The 21,799-nt window shown below is 40.5% G+C and overlaps 1 protein-coding gene across 8 annotated transcripts in view; it reads left to right on the forward strand.

Annotated features, from left to right (window-relative positions):
• The window catches only part of LOC139418146 (neurotrimin), a 414,965-nt gene that overhangs the window by 356,228 nt on the left and 36,938 nt on the right, over window positions 1–21,799 (forward strand). The window lies entirely within an intron of this gene.

Raw genomic sequence — 21,799 nt, forward strand, 5'->3', positions numbered from 1 at the left:
TTTCAATTGAAGAGTGATTTTATTTCTACTTATTTCCACAAGTAATATGATTGATAGTGTTGCAGATATATGTGTAGATGGTACATATTGTTTGGATTTTCAATATATTACACAGTTTCTGCATATTGGTTATTGATTTGGACACTTTAAAACTTTTTAAAAGTGAAAGCATAATTTTTAACTACAATTTTAGGAATATAAATGGAACTTTCAACTTAATTTCAAAAAGTATTGTACTTAATCAGGTAAAAACTGCTGAATGAGTCCAAAAATGTGCTGTGATTTATTTGTTTTGATATACCAGAAATCACCAAAACAGGTTTGCCCTGCCTACTGTATGTGCGCTTTGAAGCCCACACCTACAAAACAACACATATTTACCGTAATGTGTACAGTCGTGGCCAAAGGTTTTGAGAATGACACAAATATTAAGTTTCAGTTTGCTGCCGTCATCATTGCTTTGCACAAAAAGGGCTTCACAGGCAAGGATATTGCTGCCAGTAAGATTGCACCGAAATCAACCATTTATCGGATCATCAAGAACTTCAAGAAGAGCGGTTCAATTGCTGTGAAGAAGGCTTCAGGGCGCCCAAGAAAGTCCAGCAAGCGCCAGGAACGTCTCCTAAAGTTGATTCAGCTGCGGGATCGGGGCACCACCAGTACAGAGCTTGCTCAGGAATGGCAGCAGGCAGGTGTGAGTGCATCTGCACGCACAGTGAGGCGAAGACTTTTGGAGGATGGCCTGGTGTCAAGAAGGGCAGCAAAGAAGCCAATTCTCTCCAGAGAAAATATCAGGGACAGACCTGATATTCTGCAAAAGGTACAGGGATTGGACTGTTGAGGACTGGGGTAAAGTCATTTTCTCTGATGAATCCCCTTTCCGATTGTTTGGGGCATCCGGAAAAAAAGCTTGTCCGGAGAAGACAAGGTGAGCACTAACATCAGTCCTGTGTCATGCCAACAGTAAAGCATCATGAGACCATCCATGTGTGGGGTTGCTTCTCAGCCAAGGGAGTGGGCTCACTCACAATTTTGCCTAAGAACACAGCCATGAATAAAGAATGGTTCCAACACATCCTCCGAGAGCAACTTCTCCCAACCATCCAGGAACAGTTTTTGACGAACAATGCATTTTCCAGCATCATGGAGCACCTTGCCATAAGGCAAAAGTGATAACTAAGTGGCTCGGGGAACGAAACATCGATATTTTGGGTCCATTGCCAGGAAACTCCCCAGACCTTAATCCCATTGAGAACATGTGGTCAATCCTCAAGAGGCGGGTGGACAAACAAAAACCTACAAATTCTGACAAACTCCAAGCATTGATTATGCAAGAATTGGCTTCCATCAGTCAGGATGTGGCCCAGAAGTTAATTGACAGCATGCCAGGGCGGATTGCAGAGGTCTTGAAGGGTCAACACTGCAAATATTGACTCTTTACATCAACTTCATGTAATTGTCAATAAATGCCTTAGACACTTATGAAATGTTTGTAATTATACTTCAGTATTCCATAGTAACATCTGACAAAAATATCTAAGGACACTGAAGCAGCAAACTTTGTGGAAATTCATATTTGTGTCATTCTCGAAACTTTTGGCCACGACTGTACACACTATGTAAAAAAAAAATATTCAACCTTATCGTCTGCCAACCCTTGTTATTGTCTGTTTTAGCAGTTCATGAGAATGATGTTGAGTATTTCATGGCTATTATATCGAATAAGCATTTGGGCTTTGTTTTGTGATCCTCGACTTACTGACCGACCGTCAACGGATTGGTCCGTAGATAGTATACAGGCTTGATCAGATAATGATGAGATCATTAACATTTTAGGGCGATTCAACTCTGTCAATCCTAATCAACAACTCCCCAGACCACTGACGTTGTCAAGCGCTAATTTTTTTTGCCTCTAGCGCTAAATACCTTTCAGAGCTAATATAACTATTTTTGCCTCGGGCTATTTGACACGATGCCAATATCCATGGAATAAAGCATGGACTAAAGAAGCTGTGTTTTCCTCCAGGCTATTTGACACAATGTCAATATCCATTGAAGAAAGCATGGACTATAGAAGTGTCTTTACTATACATGTATTTCTTGTCAGTTTGGCACAAGAGGCTAAATTAACTTGAAATCTGCATTTAAAACTGCTAGATGGCAGAATCTTTGTGCAAAAAGGCAAAAGTTGTGTAACGGGCAAATCAGGAGAATAACCCTTTCTCCATAGGGCCTCTAGTCAACACCAAAGCATCAGTATACAGCTCTGTGGCTGGTGCTACTTAAAGATTAACCACAGGTGGCCATCAGTTAGCTGAATGTTCCTTTAAAAAGAGCGGTGCTCTACCAGGTTTTCAGCGTGACCCCTTAACCCTCCTGCTGTGTTTCGGTCGAATTGGACCGATTTTACAAGATTTTCTCTCTGAAAAGTGTAGTTAATTTAATCTGATTGTCCACGCAGGGCATCTGAACACACAAAATACATTTTGATGATTTTCAGAAAATGTTGGGTGTTTTATTTAACTTTTGTACGCCTGTGGTGTTCCCGGTCAAAAATGACCGGTCATTAGAATTTTTGGGTGAAACTACAATTAGTGTATAAAATTGAGTTCAGGCACATGCCCATTCATCAGATGATACACACTTCCTCTACCAGACCCCCACATGCATGTGTGTTTGAGCACACACACACACCTCACTCCCCTTTTTGGCTTCCATGGAAACCCCTGAGGGAACCTTTCCCCAATAGAATCTTTCCCCCACGGGAACCACAGCTGTTGGCATTATCACAAACAATATATTATTGTTTCAATAATATATAGAAATGTTCTCACTGCTCTGGTATATAAAGCTTTTTTGAGGCCTTGCTCACAGTTCATTCTGTGGCAGCACAATGACCAAACAATGTACTGTATGTGAGGCTCTTGATCATATCTTTGATCATGACACTGGTGAGGAGGAGAGAGTCTTTGTTAAACTTTGACACAAAGTAGTCTGTGATAAATAGCACAATATGTTTCATCTGATTATTTGTTATAGTCAAAATAATCGATACATTATGTTTTTTCTACTCAAAAATGAGTTGTATGAGCTCAGGTCAATGAGGCCTACAGACAATAAATGGCAAATAGAAGTTCAAAACTTGTAATGTTCTCAAGAACTTAAGTTGATACAAAGATCTAACACAACATTAGGTGATAATATATGCATTATTATGGATTTATAATCAGCTATAATGGGGCGGTCATTTTGGACCGCGAACACAGAATTAATTAACATGAAATTAATACAACATGAGGGTTAAAAGAGTATTGACCTACTCGTGCGTCAATCTAAGTTACATAATTAAAAAAATCCCCATCAAAATTCATCAATTCAAGCTTGGGCTTTGTCTCAATCCACCGCATCTGCCTGTCGGCCTTACACTTCTGCGGTAGAAGTTGGTCGAGCTACAGTGGTGTTTCAGACCATGAAACATCCCGAAAATCAGTTTTACATTGAAAACATCCGTAGAGTCCGAAAAGTTTGGCCTACAAACTATTATGACCACTTTATGGAAAGGGGAGACTCTCACGAACACGATGGTGTTGCTCTAAGACCCCCACAGGTGACCGGTCTTAAGGTAACCCATACAAACGAATGGAAGTAAGCAAGTAGTTGTGTACCATCAAAAAGTTGTAAAAAAATACATACATTTCCATATAGTACAGACACTTAAAACCTTATTATACATATTTTTTAAATGTATTTTTTGCCATTTATGAATGTTTTATTTAATGTATTTCTATGGGCTGTAGTAGTAAAGGACACATTTTTTTTATACCTAATGGGGTCCTGAAATGTATTAATTTTTTTAAAGAGAAACCTACGTCGAACTGCATTATTGAAAATACTGTAGATACAGTGCCTTCACAGTATTCACACCCTTTGACTTTTTTCACAGTTCGGTGTGTTACAGCCTGAATTTTTTTAATGGATTCAATTGAGATGTTTTGTCACTGGCCTACACAAAATACCCCATAATTTCAAAATGGAATGTTTTTCAAATTTTGTACAAATGAATAAACAATGAAAAGCTGACATTCCTTGAGTCACTCAGTATTCAACCCCTTTGTTATGGCAAGCCTAAATAAGTTCAGGAGTACAAAATTGCTTAACAAGTGACATAAGTTGCATAGACTCTGCAATTACATTATTTTTGAATGACTGTCTCATCTCTGTACCCCACACATACAATTATCTGTAAGGTCCCTCAATCAAATTCAACCACAAACACCAGGGAGGTTTTCCAATTCCTCGCGAAGAAGGGCACCTATTGGTAGATGGGTCAAATTAAAAAAAGCTGACCTTGAATTTCCCTTTGAGCATGGTGAAGTCATTAATGACACTTTGGATAGTGTATCAATACACTCCCTCACTACAATGATACAGGCATCCTTCCTAACTCAGTTGCCGGAGAGGAAGGAAACCACTCAGGGATTTCATCATTCATCATAGCTACTCCACAATACTAACCTAATTGACAGAGTGAAATGAAGGAAGCTTAAATAAAATATTCCAAAACATTCATCCTGTTTGCAACAAGGCACTAAAGTAACAATGTACAAAATGTTGCAAAGCAATTCACTTTTGTGTGTGTTGTTTGTGGCAAATCCAAATTACTCTAGGGTGTGAATACTTATGTAAAAAAGGTATTTCTGTACTTAATTTTTGATTTAAAAAAAACATGTTTTCACTTTGTGTGTGTGTGTGTGTGTGGTTAAAAACTTTTTTTAAAATCTATTTTGTATTCAGGCTGTAAAACAACAAAATGTGGAATAAGTCAAGGGGTATGAACACTTTCTGAAGGCACTGTAGGTACAGGGATTATCTAATAGTCTGGAAGAAAGGTTATTAACAATCTGTGTATTTTGTTGTTCCAGGGAACGTGTCTTTTAATCATTGTATATTCACTCATGTTTTTGAGATGGAGGGGGGGGGGGGGTTACTGGAATTAGCTCCCTTGCTCAAAGGTACACACACTCACAGACCCAAATGTAATAAATTGCAGATAAGGGGGCCATACTCTGGATCCTCTCAGAATGTTTACACGTTGAGGTGTTAGAAGCTGTCCTTCTAAGGTGTTCACAAGAAATTGCACCTGTCTTTAGAATAGTGCATAAACATTCCTATTGAACCCCCAAGTAAGGTTTTTCTTTATCTGCAACTGATTGACTTGGGGCCACAGCCAGACATTTTTTTTATTTGATTTATTTCACCTTTATTTAACCAGGTAGGCAAGTTGAGAACAAGTTCTCATTTACAACTGCGACCTGGCCAATATAAAGCAAAGCAGTTCGACACATACAACAACACAGAGTTACACATGGAATAAACAAACATACAGTCAATAATACAGTAGAAGAAAACTATACAGTGTGTGCAAATGAGGTAAGATAAGGGAGGTAAAGGCAATAAATCGGTCATGGTGGCGAAGTAATTACAATATAGCCGTTAAACACTGGAGTGATAGACATGCTAAAATGGAAAAGGGATCAGGCTTGTGCCTTGTCTATCCTCAATTCAATGTGTTCTGTTTTGGTGGTTGTGTCTCTCATGACATTATATGGCACAGGGTGGGTTTTTTGTTGATGCGTCACAACTTCAAAAGAGTAGTCCAAATCACCTGAGCAATGGAATCAGATCTAGACATCAAATATTTGTTGTTTTTTATGCCATTTTTGAAGAACCACCATTTTGGGGGATTGGATTCTCAACCCGACTTGGGGATCTTGGATGCCTACAAACTGTTTTTAGGGTTGCTGGGGCGGAGATGCATTCAGGCGACTGCTGATGCAAAGCAATTACACATATTTACACGTTACACACTTTTGAATGTTTGCATTGCTGATTTTGAATTACACATATTTACACTTCACCAGCTTTTGAATGTTTGCGTTGCTGATTTTGAAATCAAGACCATGTTAAGTACCTCAATGTATTTCCTATTCATGTGCTAATTCATGCTCTCAAGACTGTTTTGCTGACGTGGGAGGGAAACATACATTGCCACGATGATGCGTGCAGAGGTGGCAGGGAAATGTAGGAGTGAGTTTATGCCAGACGCTATATGTGCTGATTAAAAGGCCCCAGGTCTAAGTGGTTTGGAACGGCAAGACTTACTGGAGGAACTTTAATGTATCTATTTATATTCTTTAAGTAGTTGCTGGTTGTGTGTGTTGAGGAGAAGAGGTCAAGGAGAAACGGAGCCAATTTGTCGTAATCCCCAAACACAGAGCTCTGCCGAGTTTTCTGCCGAGCTCCACTGTCATCTGCATTTACAAGGAAAGACGAGAATGGCTCGAGGGAGGCTACGGAACTGTATGGCATGATGTCTGGTCTTTCTTCGCACAGTTGTTGTCCCCCCCACTTATGGTCCCTTCACATCAATGCAGAGAGAAAATAAAAAGATAATAACACAAGGAATAAATACACAATGAGTAATGATAAATTGGCTATATACCCGGGGTACCAGTACCGAATCAATCAAGCAGTTGGCGTACCAAGCTTGCAACCAGTCAAGATGCTCTCAATGGTGCAGCTGTAGAACTTTTTGTTTCCTGAGGGGGAAGAGTACTTGTTGTGTCCTCTTCATGACTGTGTTGGTGTGTTTGGACCATGATAGATCCTTAATAGAGGTCGACCAATTAATCAGAATGGCCGATTAATTAGGGCCGTTTTCATAACAATCGGAAATCGGTATTTGGGGATTTAGCCTTTTTTTTACACCTTTAATTTAATATTTATTTAACTAGGCAAGTCAGTTAAGAACACATTCTTATTTTCAATGACGGCCTAGGAACGGTGGGTTAACTGCCTCGTTCAGGGGCAGAACGACAGATTTTCACCTTGTCAGCTCGAGGGAACCAATCTTGCAACCTCTTGCAACCTTACAGTTAACAAGTCCAACGCAATAACGACCTGCCTCTTGTTGCAGGAGACTGCCTGTTATGCGAATGCAGTAAGTAAAGGTAAGTTGCTAGCTAGCATTAAACTTATCTCATAAAAAACAATCAATCATAATCACTAGTTAACTGCACATGGTTGATGTTATTACTAGATGTTATCTAGCGTGTCCTGCGTTGCATATAATCTGACTGAGTATCTGACTAAGTATCTGACTGAGCGGTGGTAGGCAGAAGCAGGCGCGTAAACATTCATTCAAACAGCACTTTCGTGTGTTTTGCCAGCAGCTCTTCGGTGTGCGTCAAGCATTGCGCTGTTTATGACTTCAAGCCTATCAACTCCTGAGAGTTGAGGCTGGTGTAACCGAAGTGAAGTGGCTAGCTAGTTAGCGTGCGCTAATGTCATTTCAAACGTCACTCGCTCTGAGCCTTGGAGTGGTTGTTGTCGTTGTTTCGAGGGTGGCAGTTGTCGTTGTGTTCCTGGTTCGAGCCCAGGATGGAGCGAGGAGAGGGACGGAAGCTATACTGTTACACTGGCAATACTAAAGTGCCTATAAGAACATCCAATAGTCAAAGGTTAATGAAATACAAATGGTATAGAGGGAAATAGTCCTATAATTCCTATAATAACTACAACCTAAAACTTCTTACCTGGGAATATTGAAGACTCATGTTAAAAGGAACCACCAGCTTTCATATGTTCTCATGTTCTGAGCAAGGAACTTAAACTTTAGCTTTCTTACATTACATATTGCACTTTTAGTCCTCCAATAATTGGTATCGGTATCGGCGTTGAAAATTCATAATCAGTCGACCTCTAATCCTTAGTGATGTGGACACTGTGGAACTTGAAGCCCTTGACCTGCTCCACTACAGCCCTGTTGACGTGAATGGGGGCATGCTCGTCCTTCATTTCCTGTAGTCCACGATCACCTCAGTCTTGCTGACGTTGAGGTAGAGGTAGTTGTCCTGACACCACACTGCCAGGTCTCTGACCTCCCTCCTCCCTATAGGCTGTCTCATCATTGTCTGTGATCAGGCCTACCACCATTGTGTCGTTGGCAAACTTAATAAGAGTGTTGGAGTCGTGCACGGCCACACAGTCGTGAGTGAACAGGGAGTACTGGAGGGGACTAAGTACGCACCCCTAAGGGGCCCCCGTGTTGATGGTTAATGTGTCGGATTTGTTGTTGCCTGTCCTCACGACCTGGGGGTGTCCCGTCAGGAAGTCCAGGATCCAGAGCACAGGGACTATGGTGGTCTGCTTTATATAGGAATTTCAGACTGGGTAAAGGAGAGGTTGAAAATGTCAGTAAAGACACTTGCCAGCTGGTCAGCGCAAGCTCGGAGTACACACCTTGGTAATCCATCTGACCTTGTAGCGTTGTGAATGTTAACCTGTTTAAAGGTCTTACTTGCATCAGCCACGGAGAGCGTGTTCACACAGTCATCTGGAACAACAGTTGCTCTGATGCATGGTTCAGTGTTGCTTGTCTCGACGCGAGCATAGATGGCATTTAGCTCGTCTGGTAGGCTCGCGTCACTGGGACGCTCACAATTGGGTTTACCTTTTGTAATCTGTGATAGTTGGCAAGCCCTGCCACATCCAACGAGCGTTAGAGCCGGTGAAGTAGACTTCGATCTTAGTCCTGTGTTGACGCTTTGCCTGTTTGATGGTTCGTTTGAGGTCGTAGCGGGATTTCTTAGTGTCCGGATTGGTGTCTCAAATGGAGGGCAGGGAGGGCTTTGTATGCGTCTCTGTGTGTGGAGTAAAGGTGGTTTAGAGTTTTTTTCGTCTCTAGTTGCACAGGTGAAATGCTGGTAGAAATTTGTTAAAATGGATTTAATTTTTCCGGAATTAAAATCACTGGACACTAGGAGTGCTGCCTCTAGATGAGCATTTTCTTGTTTGCCTATGGCCCTATACAGCTTGTTGGGTGTAGTCTACAGCTTATCATGAGGTATTCTAAACCAAGCAGAACCTTGACACTTCCTTAATATTAGAGATCGTTCACTAGCTTTTGTTAACAGACTACCCCCCTTGAGCTTACCCAACACTACCATTCTGTCCTACCTATACATAGAAAAAACAGCTAGAATATTATTCACGTTCTGGTTCAGTCCAGTTTTGAGAAACATGGATATTACACTTCTTCAGGTCCCGTTGATAGCATAGTCTCCAAGGGAGCTCATCCAGTTTGTTCTCCAGTGATTGTACATTTGCCAATAGAACAGAGGGTAGAGGAGAATTATTTACTCATCGCCATACTGCCCTACCAAGCAAAAGGGCAGTAACTGCTAATTTGGTAGAATTTTTTTTTGTCATTTTTGCTAAATTAAATACATTAAATACATGCTTAATCATGTGGACAAGTGTCCTGCCTCATATTGTGTTTTGGAGAAAATGGGGGTCATGTTAGCAGTAACTGCATAAAGTTACTGTGAAAACAAGGTAAATAACAACAGTTTTTCTCAGTTCCATGCTATGAACAGTTACTGCCTTTTTGCTTGGTAGGGCAGCATAGTTTCATAAGGGTACCTGCATATCGACCTCGATATCGCCGTCTCTTTCTCTTCCGAGTGTCAGGGTTTGATCCGGGATAAGCAGTGTGTCTTGTGCCACCAACTCATTAAAGTAGAAATCTTCATCCAAATCAAAGCTATTAAAAGGGTCCTGTTGTTTCCAGACTTGGTACTTCAGTACCCCACAAGAGAACAGTCTATGACTTGGGTTGCAATGTGGCCAACCTGTTGACAATCTTATTTCTAACAAGGTGTTTTGTTGAGTGACTTCAAATATTACCTTATAGGGCCACAGCAGTAGATCACTCCTTTTGGTGAATAAGATGGACAATCAGCCATAATACCCAGATAAGCCTCATGTTTTGTCTGCAAGTCATGTTGATGTATAGTCTATACAAATAAACTCCTGAATGAACCTAGAAAATGTCTGTAAATCCCCCAAAATATATATATATTGAATCTTAGCTACTGTACCTGTGGGATCACGGGATATACTTTAAGCAGGTAAAATTGTAAGATCTTCATTACTTATCTAATGGGTCAGAGAACTGAAGAGGGAATGTTTGCAAAAGTAGCTAGCTCACTCAAAGGAATGACCCAGGCCTGTTTATGATAGAAGGCAAATTGTATCAGTGGAAATGAAGATGCAGCAAATATGCTGAGCTTGATTACCAAATGTGCATGTTAATCAATGCTTGGAGGAGGCCATCATTTGCATGTCAAATCATTTGACATTTCCACAAGATGCAAACATTGTTACCGCAGCTGTGGATCCAACATTAGAGAAGATGAATTCATTATAAGGGTGTTTATTTCTTTACTGAGGAGCAAGAACATCTTGTCACATTGGGGAAAAATAACTAAATAAAATGGATTGCTTACGACTTAAGTAGCTGTATGTGAGATGTTACAGCGTTGGAACGATTGGTTTCACCTGGATGTTTACTGAAACAACCTTTTTTGTTTGCAATCACATTTAAGATACATGTAGTTATTATGGTGGATATCCTAGTTTTCTAATTGAGATTCACTGGTTTTAGTAACCTGTACTTGGAAATAATTGGGTTCAGTTATTTTTGTGTCATTTAAAAAAACAAATGTTGTCATTAAGCAGATGCTCTTATCCAGAGTGACTAACAATTAGTACATTAATCTTAAGATAGCTACGTGAGGCAACAACACATCACAGTCGTATCAAGTACATTTTCCCTCAACAAAGTATTTATCAGCGAAGTCTGTGCTAGTGGGAAAGGAGAAATGCCTTTATTTTTTTTACAGGAAAGGGTGGGGGGTCTTGAGAGTTGTTATTTAAGATACTCTTCAAAGAGGTATGGTTTCGGGACGTTTTTGTAATTTGGGCAGGGACTACCCTGTGCTGACTTTAGGGGGAAGCTTGTTCCAACATTGGGGTACCAAGACAGAGAAGAGCTTGGCCTGGGTGGGAGCTGCCCTCCCGTAGGGGTGGGATGTAAATGCCGGGTTGGGATGTAGGGTTTGAGCATATGCTGAAGGTAAGGAGGGGCAGTTCCCCTTGCTTCTCCATAGGCAAGCACCAAGGTCTTAAAGATAATGCGAGCTTCGACTGGAAGCCAGAGAAGTCTGCGGAGGAGCAGGGTGACATGGGCGAACTTAGGAAGGTTGAATATTTATCACAGGGCCTTGTTCAGGTAAGGCCTTCATTTAATAACAGATCACAATCCCACAGACCACACACACCACCAAACGTGCAGTCATAAAGGGGAGAATCTCCATCTTCTGTAATCTTCCAATGGTAAAGCAGCTGGGATTCTAGGTTTAAGAATATATAAGGGCCTTTGCAACCAGCCAGCAATGAAGCAAATAATTTTGATTCAGCATAGCAGCCTGTTGACTTAAGAATCCTTTGAAGCTCTGAAATCCTCCTTCAAAAGTGAAGGGAAGGTACAGCTCTATTAAAAAGCAATTTAACATGCTTTACCTCATAAAGGTTGGAGAATTCCAATCTGGTGGTAACACATACACAGGCTGTGTCTCAAATGACAACCTATCCCCTACATAGTGCAACACTTTTGACCAGGGCTCAAAGGGCTCTGATCAAAAGTAGTGCACTATGTAGGGAATAGATTTCCATTTGGGACACACAGACCGATCTCTTTATTGGCCATGTGACAGACTGTGCAATATAAAAAGAAAGCCCCTCACAGTAAGCACTTGATTGGCTTTGAAAGGTATTTTTCTGCACTCGGCTGGTTATTCACATGCGTAGAAATATGGTTGGTAAAGATAGAAAAATCAATTGGATGACTACCGTTAAATAGGCCTATATTTTGAATGAGGCTTGAGGATGTTTTAGTGATTAACAAATGGGGACTTTATTTCTTTCTGTCCTTTTAATTTAAATTATTGAATGAATTCAAGATGCACGTCTTTAGCTAAATTTGTATGTAAGCTTCCCAAATATTAAGAGCTGCTTATGGTTGATTCATCGAAATAAGGAGATAATTATCATGAATGTTGACGCTCACTTACTATTCGAAGTAAACCATTGATAGAGCTACAGTGTATTCGGAAACCTGGACCTTTTCCAACTTTTGTTACGTTAGTCTTATTCTAAAATTGATTAAATAAAAAAAGGGGAAGGTTTACCTTCCAACAGGACAACGACCCTAAGCACACATCCAAGACAAAGCAGGAGTGGCTTAGGGATAAGTCTCTGAATGTCCTTTTGGTCCAGCCACAGCCCGGACTTCAGCCCGTTCGAACATCTCTGGAGAGACCTGAAAATAGCTGTGCACGACGCTCCTCATCCAACCTGACAGCACTTGAGAGTATCTGCAGACAAGAATGGGAGAAACTCTTCAATTACAGATGTGACAAGCTTGTTGCGTCATACACAAGACTTGAGGCTGTAATCGCTGCCAAAGGTGCTTCAACAAACTATTGAGTAAAGGGTCTGAATACATACTTAAATGCGATATTTCTGTTTTTTATTTTTAATACATTTGCAAACATTTCTAAAAAACATGTTTTTCCTTTGTCATCATGGGGTATTGGTTGTAGATTGTGTAAAAAGTCAAGGAGTCGGAATACTTTCCGAATTCAGTGTATATTGTTTTTAACAATTATTTGAAACGCATCATCTAAATGGCTGCCGCTGGTAAAACCCCTCAGGTAACTGTAACACACAGAGGGGTAGATTATCACACAATGGAGGGGGTACAGTGAATACAAATATGAGATACATATTTTAGATATAGTCAAATTTAGGTTACACGGTTGTAGAGGGCAAGAGTCTGGGTTGTCTTTGTTACAGCAGCCTCCAGTTGTGTTCTCTGTTGGTGGACTTGATAATGTTGTAGAAATTCATACTGAGAGAGACTGTCATTTCTTCCAACAATCATCTTTATTTAATTAGGGATTGTTCTAAATTCTTTCAGGCTATCTCGGGTCACACAGACCACATCTTGTCTATAGAATGCCGGCTTTAGGTTTTTATCACAAAGTCATTGTCAGTTCAAGCTATCTCTAGCAAAAACCCATTTCCTTGTCCATATGCCCAGACTAACTGCAGGAAGCTAGAGTGGAAACCATCTCTTTATAGAAACACAGCATTTAACAGAACATATATGTCTTACTATTTGATAAGTATATAATCATTAACTATTAATATCAAACAAATCAGGTAAATACAAACTTTTTTATCACAAAAACTCTCATATCTTCAGATGATGTGCCATTTCCTGCCTGGACAACACCCAAAGATTTTAGTTTTCCTTATCTGACTGACATGCAAAGTCTAGAAAATACAGCCATTTGTATACGGTTGTCGTGACGTTGTATTAGTTAATGTGATGACTGTTGTTCATCGAATGATTAAAGTTTCTAATTGCGTGACTGAATCAAGCAATTATTAACTAATTAACCTGGGGTACCATGGGAAAACTAGTTTTTATTGAGTTTCTATTTCCCAAATTAACTCAAAGAATATCGATTTTACAACAGCCGCTAATTAACCAGTTACCTCTACCAATCTCGTTCTGAATGTCGTATAGCCCGTGAATCTGCATGGACCCGGGTCTCACCAATGAGTTTGTACCACACAAATCTTAGTTGAATATTTATTTACTAAAAAGCTAAAATGATGATAAAAGATACACATAGACAAAACACATTATAGGCTATTGATTAGAACTAATAATATATAATGGGCCAACACACAATGGCGCGTGTTACTCAAAATGGGGATTTCAAAGAGAGAGAGAAAAAAGAAAGTGTACGAGAGAAATATACATTTGGGTGAATGTCAGCTATGCTATTCTAACCCTAGCCTTGCCCCAAACTGCCGCTCTTATGGGTCAGAATATAATGATGTAATTACGTGGGGATGATCTCCGAGGATTCTCTGTGTGGACCGTTCAGGCTGCTCGATGGCGCACTACTTCGGCGCACCTCTCTGATCGTCCTTCCGATGTCAGTGTCCTTTTGGCTTAGGAGTCTGTTCCCTCACCCTTTGCTCTGGAAGGGGTCTTCTGAGGACAGACTGCTCTGTAGCTCAGAGCTCACAGCATAGGAATGAAACCCTTTAGATACCACAATTCGATGGGAGATGGAGGCTAGGTGGTTCGACTTGAATTCACCCGCTTAGACACAGCTACTCATCCGTAGCTTGGGTAGAAAAGGATTTCTTTGTCTTCAAACTTGCATTGCGTTCTGGGTTCGTTGACTTTTTAGACTGCAGCTTGGGTCACGTAGTCTTCCCTGTGAATTATTTTCTCACAGGTTTTATACCCTTGGGTCAGAAGTGGGCGTAACCGCCTTTAGGGCAATTGTCTGGGCGTACCAAGTTAATGAGGCAAGGTCTAGATTTTATTTAAATCCAATTTTAGACAACTAACTTAACATTTCATCTTCCCCAAAACATTCTCTTTGATTTGGGTATTTTCCATAAAACGTACAATGTATAAACTTCAAACATATTCTAGGAAAACTCTTCACATTACAGTGTTTTCGTAATAACGTCATCTATTAACCTTTTAATAACAAAACAAAAATGACATACATTTTCATATTCCATCTATCGTCATGACCACCATTGTGGCTGACGGAAACCAATGTTCCAAAGTTCCTTTATTTCATGTTAATGTTCTGAGGCTGGTTCTCCATAGTAACAGGACAAAGGGAATTTGTCTGTGGCCTGAGATTTACCAGGGGTGTGAGAGGTCATAAAACCCCCTCATCTTCAGACCCCTAGATCTCTCCTCCTCTGTTGGGGTTGAGAGATAATCTGTAGGGTTGTGGTCTCCTGTAACCAGACCTGATCAGGACAGTCATGAAACTGTAGTATACCAATTTGACGGTATCAACTGGGTTTAGACTAAAGACTGTGTTATTGGCAGAGGAGATGTCAATTCCATGTAGACTTTGGTCTGTTTGATATGAGGATTTCAGTTGGAATATCAGTTTCTATTAAATATTAACACATTACCTACACAGACTAGGATTAGAAATTGAATGCGGGCCTCCCGAGCTGCCTAGTGGTCTTTGGCACTGCTTCGCAGTGCTAGCTGTGCCACTAGAGATTCTGGGTTTGAGTCCAGGCTCTGTCGTAGCCGGCCTCAACTGGGAGACCCATGGGGCGGCGCGCAATTGGCCCAGCATCGTCCGGGTTAGGGGAGGGTTTGGCCGGCAGGGATGTCCTTGTCCCATTGCGCACTAGCGACTTCTATGGCGGGCCGGGTGCAGTGTACGCTGACAAGGTCGCCAAGTGCACGGTGTTTCCTCCGACACGTTGGTGCGGCTGGCTTCTGGGTTAATTGGGCATTGTGTCAAGAAGTAGTGCGGCTTAGTTGGGTTGTGTATCGGAGGACGCACAGCTCTCAACCTTCGCTTCTGCCGAGTCCGTACGGGAGTTGCAGTGATGAGACAAGGCTGTAACTACCAATTGGATACCACGAAGTTAGGGAGAAAAAGGGGTACATTTAAAAAAAAAACATAAATTGAATGGAGCCATCCCATGTTAAACAATAAGAGAAGTCAGATTAAGTTCAACAGTGACATGACTACTCGCATTCCGTTCTTCAACTAAGAATACTTACACCCCTAATTTGATTAACTACTACAGCACAAGTGAACCAAAACGCAAGCTATGTTCGAATACCCATGCTAACATACTGCATACTACATACTTAATGAGTATATACTACATGCTATTAGTGACCCGTTTCAGGAAACTAGGCGTATGTCATGGGTCACTACTTCACACGAGAGCCGTTTGAACCTAAACTTTTTATTTTTATCAAAATGTTTTTTGGGGGGCAGAAATGCCAACATGTGCCTTAATAACAAACCTGTATGGCATCTGTAAATACAAATACATTTGTTAAATTACGAGCCTAGTTGGTTAAAAAACATCAACCTTCCCGCTTGCCATGATTAGCTGAGATTATGAGTGGGAAGGACATGCCAAGAGATGAGTTTGGATTGGTCTGCCATATAGCATGCTTCTGTCTATTTGAGCTGGTCAGTATGTGTAGGGTATAACTGATGAATTTACGTATGCTCAGTACCGGTTGAATATTGGCAGGTGTCAGTAAACGTTGGCAAAAAGTGTCATTAAATTGTTGCCAGGAGCACAGTTATAGTCACGAATGCTCTGGGTAACATGAAAACAGCCTAATCAGCTCTGCTAGGGCGAGTAAAATGGTCAGAGTTTGGGTGGGGGCTAAAGCTTAAAATGATTCTTATGGCATTGGTTCACACTGACCGTGTGCAGAGTGACTTGACACAACAACGGCCCAAGCAAGTTGTACATACAAAACGGAAACGACACGTCTTATTTAATGGCAGGGGTTGCAGTCTGCCGTGAAGCATTCATCCATGTATACAGGTAAGAGTCTAGCTACAGTTTCAGATATTACGTTTCTAATTTTGTCAGGAAGTTTGTTTTCATTGCAAGTTAAAGCTTACTGTTAGTTAGCTAGCTGACGTTAGATGGCTGGCTCGCTAGCTAACATTATGTTTATGATCTTTGTGTATTAATGTTATCTCAGAATGCCATTTCGCATTGTTTAGTTATAGACTAATGTTAGCTAGCTAACTAACTTTAGATAGCTATGACAATCGGTTTGACTTGCTAGTACTCTATGGTTTGTTGTTTATCTAGCTAGCCACATGTCTAAACAAAAGACAGGCTAACGTTAGTGGTTTCTTTGCAACACTTGCAGTTAGACACTGATTCCTTCCAAACGACTCATTGTTGAATTTGCGATTTCCAATTTGTTGTGTAATCTTTATGTACAATGGCTGATGAGCGCCGATACATTTTATATATAATTTCCCTTCATCATTTCTATTCATATGACAAGGATTAAGAAGGATTTGCCAGTAGATTGTCGACTTGATGACAACTGATGATGACTCCTAGCTCTTACTTTGAAAGTAAGATGTTGACATGATCAGTCCAATCAAAGATACTGTAGATAGAACGTGATTTGATGTAATTTTATCTGTGGCCAATGACCTTGAGCCTTCTTGGATGGGCATTTCTAATATAACTCTATGGCAGAACCCACGGGGCAAACATTTTCGAGCCCTAATCTTAGAATTGGGGATGACAGATAACTGAGCCAATCAGGCTCTGTATTTTCTGCTGGCTAGCCCCACCACCACAGAAAGCACTGAGCTAGGCTGAAACACCTGCATTTTGGAGCTGCCTTACTCAAGAAAGCAAAAAAAGAGACCATATTTGTATGCAGCGTCATTAACTCAATGATATTTTTGTTTTTTGCATTGTTTGCAAACTGATATGTGACATGTATTAATGCCAAAATAACAAGCAAAACAGGCAAGACCCCTCCCCCCAAAAAATTATAATGACTTTTTATCTAAAAGTGTGGCGCTCAAAACCCCCACCTGACATGGATGATGGATCGCCACTGCTCCTAACACACATGCCATTAGACCATCACTAGCACATTTGCCATCACTAGCACATTAGACCATCACTAGCACATTAGAGTCTGCTGCCTATATACTGTACATAGACTTGAAATCTCTGGCCACTTTAATAAATGGAACACTAGTCACTTTAACAATGTTTACATATTTTGCATTACTCATCTCATATGTATATACTGTATTCTATTGTACTGTATCTTAGTCTATGCCGCTCTGACATTGCTCATCCATCTATTTATATATTCTTAATTCCATTCCTTTACTTTGATTTGTGTGTATTGGGTACATGTTGTGAAATTGTTAGATATTACTTGTTAGATATTACTGCACTGTCAGAGCTAGAAACAAGCATTTTGTTACACCCGCAATACCATCTGCTGAACACGTGTACGTGACCAATAACATTTGATTTGACACGTTGCTGCTTACTATTTTATTTTTTATATATCTACCTCATCTATCACTGATATTGTTCTTGTACATATGTACAGTGCCTTGCGAAAGTATTTGGCCCCCTTGAACTTTGCGACCTTTTGCCACATTTCAGGCTTCAAACATAAAGATACAAAACTGTATTTTTTTGTGAAGAATCAACAACAAGTGGGACACAATCATGAAGTGGAACGACATTTATTGGATATTTCAAACTTTTTTAACAAATCAAAAACTGAAAAATTGGGCGTGCAAAATTATTCGGCCCCTTTACTTTCAGTGCAGCAAACTCTCTCTAGAAGTTCAGTGAGGATCTCTGAATGATCCAATGTTGACCTAAATGACTAATGATGATAAATACAATCCACCTGTGTGTATTCAAGTCTCCGTATAAATGCACCTGCACTGTGACAGTCTCAGAGGTCCGTTAAAAGCGCAGAGAGCATCATGAAGAACAAGGAACACACCAGGCAGGTCCGAGATACTGTTGTGAAGAAGTTTAAAGCCGGATTTGGATACAAAAAGATTTCCCAAGCTTTAAACATCCCAAGGAGCACTGTGCAAGCGATAATATTGAAATGGAAGGAGTATCAGACCACTGCAAATCTACCAAGACCTGGCCGTCCCTCTAAACTTTCAGCTCATACAAGGAGAAGACTGATCAGAGATGCAGCCAAGAGGCCCATGATCACTCTGGATGAACTGCAGAGATCTACAGCTGAGGTGGGAGACTCTGTCCATAGGACAACAATCAGTCGTATATTGCACAAATCTGGCCTTTATGGAAGAGTGGCAAGAAGAAAGCCATTTCTTAAAGATATCCATAAAAAGTGTTTTTTAAAGTTTGCCACAAGCCACCTGGGAGACACACCAAACATGTGGAAGAAGGTGCTCTGGTCAGATGAAACCAAAATTGAACTTTTTGGCAACAATGCAAAACGTTATGTTTGGCGTAAAATAAACACCCTGAACACACCATCCCCACTGTCAAACATGGTGGTGGCAGCATCATGGTTTGGGCCTGCTTTTCTTCAGCAGGGACAGGGAAGATGGTTAAAATTGATGGGAAGATGGATGGAGCCAAATACAGGACCATTCTGGAAGAAAACCTGATGGAGTCTGCAAAAGACCTGAGACTGGGACGGAGATTTGTCTTCCAACAAGACAATGATCCAAAACATAAAGCAAAATCTACAATGGAATGGTTAAAAAATAAACATATCCAGGTGTTAGAATGGCCAAGTCAAAGTCCAAACCTGAATCCAATCGAGAATCTGTGGAAAGAACTGAAAACTGCTGTTCACAAATGCTCTCCATCCAACCTCACTGAGCTCGAGCTGTTTTGCAAGGAGGAATGGGAAAAAATGTCAGTCTCTCGATGTGCAAAACTGATAGAGACATACCCCAAGCGACTTACAGCTGTAATCGCAGCAAAAGGTGGCGCTACAAAGTATTAACTTAAGGGGGCTGAATAATTTTGCACGGCCAATTTTTCAGTTTTTGATTTGTTAAAAAAGTTTGAAATATCCAATAAATGTCCTTCCACTTCATGATTGTGTCCCACTTGTTGTTGATTTTTCACAAAAAAATACAGTTTTATATCTTTATGTTTGAAGCCTGAAATGTGGCAAAAGGTCGCAAAGTTCAAGGGGGCCGAATACTTTCGCAAGGCACTGTATATTATATTTTATTGATATTGACACTTTCTGATATTGCTACTATGCAAGTAACCATTTAGCTGTACTGTTTACACCTTCTGTGGAGACCCAGCCACTTGGCAAGATGTGAAATAAATGCTATAACCCCCAGACACATGACCCATCAATTTAGACAAGTGTGTCTGGGTAAGCATCATCTAATATTTATGAAATATGTTTATCTGGACTTTTTAATCTACTCACTGTTTAGCACATGACCTCACGTGAATGCTTAAAAAAATCGGTGGGGCTGGTTTAAGAGGGTGTGAACAATGCTGAATGGGTGTAGACAAAGGAGAGCTCTCCAGTAGGTATAAAACTATTCAAAGACCATTTTCTCAAAAGTGAGTTAACAAGTTTATCACCTTTCAAAGCAGAATTACTTTCCCATTGTTCCTAAAAAATGCATTGTATTATATACCATTTTGTAGCTCTGAGTCTACTTTTATCCATTGTAAAAAACACAATTTCCAATGTTACTACAGTACATAAGACTGATTTCAACTGTGGATGACCCTGTCCTTCATCCTCTCTGTGGGTATACAGTATGTGTTGGTGTGTGTCTAGGGGGAGGGGAGACTCAGTGAAGAGTCACCTACGCTTTAGTTCTTCGTCTGGCTTGTCGACTAAAGCGGCAGGTCTCCAGGTGACATTTTACACACATTTAGTTCTCAAATTGCCATCAAATTCTAAATGGGGTTTCAGCATTTTAGGGAGTGGCACGTGCTTACACAGTGTAGTCCATTCTATTCCCAGTGGCTCCCTAAATAATATGATTGTGTTACATGTATATTTGTGCTGACTGTTTCCTTTTCGTGTTCTGCAAGGGTTCCACAAAGACAAGGATTAGGCCTTGCACTGCACTCTTCTCAAATAGTGTTCAAAGGCAATCAATACATCAGCCACGAGGTGAATTGTCTCGTTTGCATTTTTCAGATACTGAACAGAAAACCAATTACACAAGGATCCTCTCGAAATTAATTCTTTTTTTTTTTTTTTTTTACTTGTCTCCGTCTTCTTGGAAATAGAAATCCTTGAAAGGTAAAAAGGAAGAAAGAGACGGAGGAAACCAAACGTGTCCGTTGATGTCAAAACACCTCTCTTTGGTTTGGCAGACACTTGCTGGAGAGATGAAAAGCGTCACATGTGGGGGACATTCTATTTGGTAGTCCGACATGATACTTCCTCAAGGAAAGATGTGGAACATACTTATTCCTTGGCCACGCACAGTGCCTCATTTCAATGTAGCTTACAATATCACTATATTTCCATGTCTTATTCAAATGCAGTTATGCCGGATGTACAGTATAAGGAAGTATGCCTAGTGGCAGTCAAAAGCACTGTATTGGACGATGTTCATGGCTAATTCGCTTATGATTTGCAGCTGGTGGCAGGTCCAGAGGGACAGAAGTGGAAGAAATTGTAAGGCTTGCTTAATTTCAGAACATACCTTCTAGTATAGCAGCTCAACATGCTCCCTTTCACACTTTGACCGTTTTTAGGTTAAGGGTTTTTCCTGGTGCTTCTGCTTTTCGAAAATCTTTTCATTTGAACGACTGGTTTCCGAGTCTTTAAGGTTAACATTTCAGTGCTTTTGAGTGGAGAGCAGGTGCAAAGTAAAAGCTGAGATATGTGTGTTCTTGTAAGACACTCCTGATAGTTGCTGGCTGTTTCTCGTTGCTTTGGATCTGCATTCAGCAACGATCAAGGTCATGCTTTTCGTATCTTCAGATCACAGCTGTGGTTTGCAGCAATGGTTTGCTGTGTCTGTGCCACATACTATTTTGTGTATAAAAGCATATATTTATGATGGGTAGAAATTGCTTCATTAAACATAGTAGTATTTAGTGTACTTGTTTCTTTCTTCTTACCCCTCAACTTGAGTAGGCCTGGTTCTAGCTTAACTTTTCTGACTGTAATGATGGTAAGCAGTCTACGATGGCCCTTAGTTGCACCCATGGCCCAAACAGCAAACTGAGGCCTATTTAATACACTATCTTCCTTCAAGTTGGAATAACTCCTGTGACACAGTAACATTTTGATTGAGGTTGTAGTTGAATAGCTCTGGCCTTTGTTCAGTCCACTGTACCAGCAGTGAATGCCTTTAAGGGTAAACAGTAATGTCAGGAAAGGTTACCTTTTTCTGTGCATTCCTTCACTTTACAGAGACTTGCTTATAGGTTATAGGAAATGCTCTGATGTAGTTATCTCAGCACTAGCTTGATATGAGATTCAAAGGAATGCGTTCCTCGCAACTGTCATAATTAC

This window comes from Oncorhynchus clarkii, chromosome 10, assembly GCF_045791955.1.
Source record: "Oncorhynchus clarkii lewisi isolate Uvic-CL-2024 chromosome 10, UVic_Ocla_1.0, whole genome shotgun sequence".
Classification (NCBI taxonomy): Eukaryota; Metazoa; Chordata; class Actinopteri; order Salmoniformes; family Salmonidae; genus Oncorhynchus; species Oncorhynchus clarkii.